This window comes from Nomascus leucogenys, chromosome 18 (genome assembly GCF_006542625.1).
Source record: "Nomascus leucogenys isolate Asia chromosome 18, Asia_NLE_v1, whole genome shotgun sequence".
Lineage (NCBI taxonomy): Eukaryota > Metazoa > Chordata > Mammalia > Primates > Hylobatidae > Nomascus > Nomascus leucogenys.
This window is the reverse complement of record NC_044398.1, coordinates 98,639,600-98,647,417: the sequence shown is the minus strand read 5'-3', so window position 1 is coordinate 98,647,417 and position 7,818 is coordinate 98,639,600. Positions and strand designations below refer to the sequence as shown.

The 7,818-nt window shown below is 50.5% G+C and overlaps 1 protein-coding gene across 1 annotated transcript in view; it reads left to right on the top strand.

The window, feature by feature from the left end:
• The first annotated feature begins 5,180 nt into the window (after positions 1-5,180).
• HMOX2 (heme oxygenase 2) overlaps positions 5,181-7,818 on the top strand; it is a 35,500-nt gene continuing 32,862 nt past the window's right edge. Inside the window, exon 1 of the mRNA XM_003269226.4 lies at positions 5,181-5,290. The gene's annotated coding sequence lies outside the window, so the exon portion shown is untranslated. The remainder of the gene's footprint in view (positions 5,291-7,818) is intronic.

Sequence of the window (7,818 nt, the reverse complement as noted above, 5' to 3'; positions counted from 1 at the left end):
ATCCTGCTATACCACCATGCCCGGCTAATTTTTGTATTTCTAGTGGGGGGGGGGGTTTCACCATGTTGGCCAGGCTGTTCTCGAACTCCTGGCCTCAAAGGATCCACCCGCCTCAGCCTCCCAAAGTGCTGGGAGTACAGGTGGGAGCTGCCATGCCCAGCCCTAACTCACTTTTGAAGTTGCTGCTGCTTGCACTGATCTCAGTTTTTTGTTTTGTTTTGTTTTTTGTTTTCAAGGTGGAGTCTTGCTCTGTCGCCCAGGCTGGAGTGCAGTGGTGGTGCGATTTTGGCTCACTGCAACCTCTGCCTCCTGGGTTCAAGCGATTCTCCTGCCTTAGTTTCCTGAGTAGCTGGGATTACAGGCAGGAGCCACCATGCCCGGCTAAATTTTTTTTGTATTTTTGGTAGAGACGGGGTTTCGACATGCTGGCCAGGCTGGTCTCGAACCCCTGACCTCAAGTGATCTTCCCACCTCAGGCTCCCAAAGTGCTGGGATTACAGACATCAGCCACCACGCCTGGCCCACGATTTCAGTAATTTCTTTGTGTTCAATAAAAGTAAAAAATGACTGTGGGTAGGGTGCGGTGGCCCGTAATTCCACTTATTTGGGAGGCCAAGGCAGGACGATGGCTTGAGGCCAGGAGGTCAAGGCTGCAGTGAGCCAAGATCGTGCCACTGCACTCCAGTCTGGGTGACAAAGCAAGACCCCATCTCTTAAAAAAAAGGGGGGGGATCGCCCCGGCACGGTAGCTCACGCCTATAATCCCAGCACTTTGGGAGGCCAAGGCAGGTGGATCACAAGGTCAGGAGATGGAGACCATCCTGGCTAACATGGTGAAACCCTGTCTCTACTAAAAATACAAAAAATTAGCCAGGCATGGTGGCACGCGCCTGTAGTCTAGGCTACTTGGGAGGCTGAGGCAGGAGAATTGCTTGAACCCAGGTGTTGGAGGTTGCAGTGAGCCGAGATCATGCCATTGTACACCCTCGGCAACAGAGTGAGACTCCATCTCAAAAAAAAAAAAAAAAAAAAAAAGTTGGAGGATCTTAATGAATATATTTAAGACTCCCTCACATTGTTTTTTTTTTTTTTAAATGAATCTTTTTTTATTTTTTTGTTGTTGTTGTTGCTTTTTTTTTTTGCTTTTTTTTTTTTTTATTATACTTTAGGGTTTTAGGGTACATGTGCACAATGTACAGGTTTGTTACATATGTATCCATGTGCCATGTTGATTTCCTGCACCCATTAACTCGTCATTTAGCATTAGGTGTATCTCCTAATGCTGTCCCTCCCCCCTCCCCCCGACTCCCTCACATTGTTAACAAGAATTCTGGACAGACACTCAGTTATAATGAAGCACTAATCAGGCTGTGCACTTTTACCTACTTCCTTGTAATTGAAAGTCACTGAGAACTGACCTTTTGCCTCCCCATTGTTCCTATAGTTAGGATCTGTGACACTAGAATCATAAGCTCTTATTTAAGAATTGCTTGAAAAAAAAAAAAAAGAATTGCTTGAGATACTACGAAAGCAGAAAGTGCATCATAAAAAAAATATTGATTAAAAAATAAAAATAAAAAAGAATTGCTTAAGATATTTTTCAGATTCCAAATTCCAGGAAAAAAGGTGATGTCAACCAGTTTGAAGACCCCCATAGAGTCAGCATGAGATTATAATTCCTTTGTCTCCCTGTCCCATGGCTTCATTCTGCATTCTTCAACCAATCAACAGTCTCCACACTTTGGCCCACTTCAAAATCCTTAAAAACCCTAGCCCCAAATTCCTGGGGGAGACAGATTTGAGGTTTCCTCCCATCTCCTCACTGGGTGGCCCTAAGATTTAGTTTTTAAGAGACAGAGTCTCACTCTGTTGCCCAGGCTGGAGTGCAGTGGTGTGGTCATAGCTCATTGCAGCCTCAAATTTCTGGGTCCAAGCGATCCTCCCACCTCAGCCTCCCCAGTAGCAGGGAATAAAGGTACACAACACCACGCGCCGCTAATTTTATTTTATTTTATTTTTATTTATTTATTTATTTTTTTGAGATGGAGTCTCACTCTTTCGCCCAGGCGGGAGTGCAGTGGCGCTATCTCGGCTCACTGCAAGCTCCGCCTCCTGGGTTCACACCATTCTCCTGCCTCAGCCTTCCGAGTAGCTGGGACTACAGGTGCCCGTCACCGTGCCCGGCTAATTTTTTTTTTTTTTTTTTTTTTTTTTTTGAGACGGAGTCTTGCTCTGTCACCCAGGCTGGAGTGCAGTGGCGCAATCTCGACTCACTGCAAACTCCGCCTCCCGGGTTCACGCCATTCTCCTGCCTCAGCCTCTCCGAGTAGCTGGGACTACAGGCGCCCGCCACCACGCCCGGCTAATTTTTTTGTATTTTTAGTAGAGACGGGGTTTCACCGCGGTCTCGATCTCCTGACCTCGTGATCCGCCCGCCTCAGCCTCCCAAAGTGCTGGGATTACAAGCGTGAGCCACTGCGCCCGGCTAATTTTTTGTATTTTTAGTAGAGACGGGGTTTCACCGTGTTAGCCAGGATGGTCTCGTTAGCCAGGATAGTCTCGATCTCCTGACCTTGTGATCTGCTCGCCTCAGACTCCCAAAGTGCTGGTATTACAGGCGTGAGCCACTGCGCCAGGCCATTTTTTTTTTTTACTTTTTGTAGAAATGAGTTCTCTTATGTTGCCCGGCCTGGTCTCGAACTCCTGGCCTTAAGTGATCCTCCTACCTTGGCCTCCCAAACGTGCTGGGATTACAGGCATGAGCCACTGCACCTCACTGGCCCTACTATTCAGCCTCTCTCTGCTGCAACCCTGTGTCTTGGTGTATTGACTTGCTGTGCACATCTGGCAATAGACTATTGCAGTTACATTATTTTCACCAAAATTTTATTATGAAAATGTGTAAACATATAGAAAAGTTGAAAGAGCTGAATGGTGAACTCCCATATACTTACCACCTAGATATATTTATCCATCTATCCATTCATCAAGTGTCTTACTTTTTAAACTCATTTAAAGTAAGTTGCAGACACCAGTGCCCTTCACCCTTAAACACTTCAGTGTGTACATTAATTAGAGTTTGAGAAAATATTTATTTATTTATTTATTTTTGAGATGGAGTTTCGCTCTTGTTGCCCAGGCTGGAACCTCAGCCTGCTCAGCCTGCCGAGTAGCTGGGATTACAGGTGCCCACCACCACGCCTGTTTAATTTTTTATATTTTTTTTTAGTAGAGATGGCGTTTCACCATGTTGGCCAGGCTGGTCTTGAACTGACCTCAGGTGATCTGCCCGCCACAGCGTCCCAAAGTGCTGGGATTACAGGCGTGAGCCACCGCGCCTGGCTAAGAAAAGAAATTTTATCTGAGGAAAGTGAGTCCTTTTAAAATGTAAGGCCCAGAGAGACAGTAAAATGAGACAGTAGGCAGGTGACCTGGCTCACATTTGTAATCTCAGTACTTTGGGAGGTCCAAGTGGGAGGATCGCTTCCAGGCATTCCACACCAGTCTGGACAACATAGGAAGACCCCACTCTCTTTGGAAAAAAAAAACACTGGGAGGCCAACACGGGTGGATCACTTGAGGTCAGGAGTGTGAGACCAGCCTGGCCAACGTGGTGAACTGTCTCTACTACAAATACAAAAATTGGGACAGGCTCCGTGGCTCACACCTGTGATCCCAGCACTTTGGGAGGCCAAGGCAGGTGGATCACAAGGTCAGGAGTTCGAGACCAGCCTGGCCAACATAGTGAAACCCCATATCTACTAAAAAAAATACAAAAAATTAGCTGGGCATGGTGGCAGTTGCCTGTAATCCCAGCTACTTGGGAAGCTGAGGCAGGAGAATTGGTTGAACCGGGGAGGAGGGTGCAGTAAGCCGAGATTGCACCATTGCACTCCAGCCCGGGCGTCAGCGTGAGACTCCATCTCAAAAAAAAAAAAAAAAAAAAAAAGATACAGCAATGAGCCATTGTGTCCTATTTGAGCTATGTATTCATATTCATATCTCTGGTGACTTTTTTTTTTGGAAGAGACGGGTCCTCACTCTGTCGCCCAGGCTGGAGTAAGGGCGACATCACAGCTCATTGCAGCCTAGGAACTTCTGGGCTCAAGCAATCCTCCCACCTCAGCCTCCCAACTGGCTGGGACTATAGGCACACATCAGACTGATTTAAAAATTTTTTTGTACAGACGGGGTCTTCCTGTGTTGCCCAGGCTGGTCTTGTACTCCTGCACTCAAGCAATCCTCTTGCCTCTGCCTGCCATAGTGCTGGGATTACAAAAAATAAAAAATTCCCTGGTGTGATGGTGCGTACCTTTAGTCCCAGCTACTTGGGAGGCTGAGACAGGAGGATGGCTTGAGCACAGGAGTTCGAGGCTGCAGAGAGCTATGATTGCACCATTGCACTCCAGCTTGGGTGACAGAGACAGACCCTGTCTCAAAAAAAAAAAAAAAAAAAGCCAGGCACGGTGGTTCACGCCTGTAATCTCAGCGCTTTGGGAGGCCGAGGCGGGTGGATCACTTGAGGTCAGGAGTTCGAGACCAGCCTGGCCAACATGGTGAAACCCCGTCTCTACTAAAAATACAAAAATTAGCCGGGCGTGGTGGCGGGTGCCTGTAATCCCAGCTATTCGGGAGGTTGACGCAGGAGAATCGCTTGAACCCGGGAGAAGGGGGTTGCAGTGAGCCGAGATCACATCATGGCACTCCAGCCTGGGCGACAAGAGCAAAACTTCGTCTCAAAAAAAAAAAAAAATCATTCTGTCATTCTGGCTGCTGTTTGAAGAATGCGAATAATGCAACAGGGAGATCAGATACAAGACTGATAACCGAGGTGTCAGAGTTGAGACTCAGTTTCGCAGATTGCATTGGCAACTGACCAAGTGGGTGGTGCCACGGTTGACAATCCTATTTCTTACATCACTGAGTGGATGTACAAGGATTAAACCACACTGGGGAAGAAAAGTGCTCAGCCCTGAGGCACCCTCACACACCTCGGCTCTTGTGAACACTAGCGTTCCTGCCGAAGCAAGCCTACTTACCCCGCTGAGCAGAGCCTGAGCCTGCAGCCTCTAGAGACCTGGAGAAAGCCACATGCTCCGCTTCCCGCCCCCCGCAAGGGCGTGTCAGCTACAAGGGGCGTGTCATCCCTAGGCCCCGCCCCGCGCTGCGTGCCTACGTTACGCCGGCCTCGCGCCAGTCCGCTGGGCTGCAGGGACTGCGGCGCCTGAGGGAGTCGTTGACGGGCACGCTGAGTGGAGGCTGGTGGACGGGCAACAGCGTCCTGCGGCAGGTGAGCTGTCTGCGCCCTCGTGGGGCCTTCCTTCCGCCCGGCTTCTCGGACTCCGCCGCGTCCTTCGCGGACCCTGCCTCGGTCCAGGCCTTCGGACCTGGGCTCGGCTGGGCCACAGCCCTCTGGGTCCCCTGCGCGGGTGTGAGGGGAGACCCGGCCGGGGGCGGCCGGAAGCTGCCGGAAGCTGGGTGAGACCGGGCAGAAGGACGAAGACGGGCGTGGAGGGGCTGTCAGGGGAGGGCGAAACCCCGGATGCCGCTCTCCAGAAGTCGTCTCCCCGGGGGCGCGGGGAGGCCTAAGCGGCTCTCTTTGGCGTCCCCGTTGGGCCCACCCCCTCCCAGCGTCACGGCTGTGCTGGGCGAGGTGACCCCCGGAGTCGTAGCTGGGGGCGTCTGCGGTGCAGACAGGGGATGCCGGCAGAGATTGGAGCCCGGCTTGGCTGTTTCCCGGGCTGTTGGCATTGACCGGGGCTCTGCCCTTCCTCTAGTGCCCTTATCTCTATAGGAAGTGCCCCTTGAGTGGGTGTCGTGACTTCACGAGTGAACCCTGGTACGCCTTGGAGCAGAGTCGGACTGGGAGGGATGAAGTGTGGGGGCAGCCGGTTAGTCCGGACGCGGGCTTACCTGTTACCTTCTGAGCGCAGTGCTCTGGGTGCATTAATTGCCCTGCAAAAGCTGCCGGGACCTTCTTGCAGTCTTTGCACGACGGCTGCCTGTGTCATGCCATTTAAATCGCGTCTGGGCCGGGGCGGTGGCTCACGCCTGTAATTCCAGCACTTTGGGAGGCCGGGGCCGGCGGATTGCTTGAGGTCAGGAGTCCGAGACCAGCCTGGCCAATATGGTGAAACCCCGTCTCTACTAAAAATACAAAAATCAGCCGGGCATGGTAACGTGAGCCTGTAGCTCCAGCTACTCAGGAGGCTGAGGCAGGAGAATCGCTTGAACCCGGGAGGCGGAGGTTGCAGTGAGCCGAGATCACGCCATTGCACTCCAGCCTGGGCGACAGAGCAAGACTCCATCTAAAAAAAAAAAAAAAATCGCTTCTGATGAGCCAGTTGTTGTGGCCTGTGGCTGTCCATCCTTACATACTGTGTTTTGTTGATGCCGCTATAAACCAGACAAGGTGGAGTGTGATTGAAAAAAGAAACGCTGGCCGGTCTGCAGTGGCTCACTCCTGTAATCCCAGCACTTTGGGAGGCCGAGGGAGGCAGATCACTTGAAGTCAGGAGTTCGAGACCAGCCTCGTCAACATAGTGAAACTCCATCCCTACTAAAAATACAAAATTAGCCTGATGTGATAGCACGTGCCTGTAATCCCAGCTACTCGGGAGTCTGAGGCGGGAATCCCTTGAACCTGGGAGGCAGAGCCTGGGCGACAGAGCGAGACTCCATCTCAAAAAAAAAAAAAAAAAAGCCGGGCGCGGTGGCTCACGCTTGTAATCCCAGCACTTCGGGAGGCCGAGGCGGGTGGATCACGACGTCAGGAGATCGAGACCACGGTGAAACCCCGTCTCTACTAAAAATACAAAAAAATTAGCCGGGCGTGGTGGCGGGCGCCTGTAGTCCCAGCTACTCGGAGAGGCTGAGGCAGGAGAATGGCGTGAACCCGGGAGGCAGAGCTTGCAGTGAGCCGAGATTGCGCCAGTGCACTCCAGCCTGGGTGACAGAGCAAGACTCCGTCTCAAAAAAAAAAAAAAAGAAAAAAAAAGCACTGCATAATACTTTCCACTGGAGGAAGCCCTCTCCTCTCAGCCCCTTGCAAAGCCTTGCGAGTTGATGATTTTTCCACGTGTAAAACGAGGTCAGTGTTAAGACTCAGCTTAGGCTGGGCAGGGTGGCTCACACTTGTAATCCTAGCACTTTGAGAGGCCGACGCAGGCAGATCACCTGAGGTCAGGAGTTCGAGATCAGCCTGGCCAACATGGTGAAACCCCGTCTCTACTAAAAATACAAAAAAATTAAACGGGCGGTGTGGCGCGTGTCTGTAATCCCAGCTACTGGGGAGGTTGAGGTTGGAGGATCACTTGAGCCCAGGAAGTGGAGGTTGCAGTGAGCTGAGATTATATCACTGCGCTCCAGCCTAGGTGACAGAGTGAGACCCTGTCTCAAAAAAGAAAAAAATAAATGTCACAAGTCAAAATTTGTGCTTATCAGGAGTTCACAGTTAAGACATATATAAGCTTACTTGGTGAAAGTAGAAAAAGTTATCAGATAAAACATTTAGGTTTAAACACTGGTGAGGCTGTGGGAATTTGTTGAGCCTTGGAAACACACACACTCATTGAATGACCTCATCTAACTGGGGACGTGAAGAGGGAAATCCTGTGATTCCTCCATTGTCTGACTTGATTTCCTTTTTTCCTTGGCTGTGGCAACATGTTGAAATGCTGTGAGTCACCAAAAGGGGGAACATGAGCAACTCTAGAAATGCCGGTGCCAATGAGTTACACACAATAAAGCATTGACCGCCTTTAGCTCACCCGTCATCAAGTCTGTTGAAAACTTGTAAAATTGGACAGCTAGAGCTAC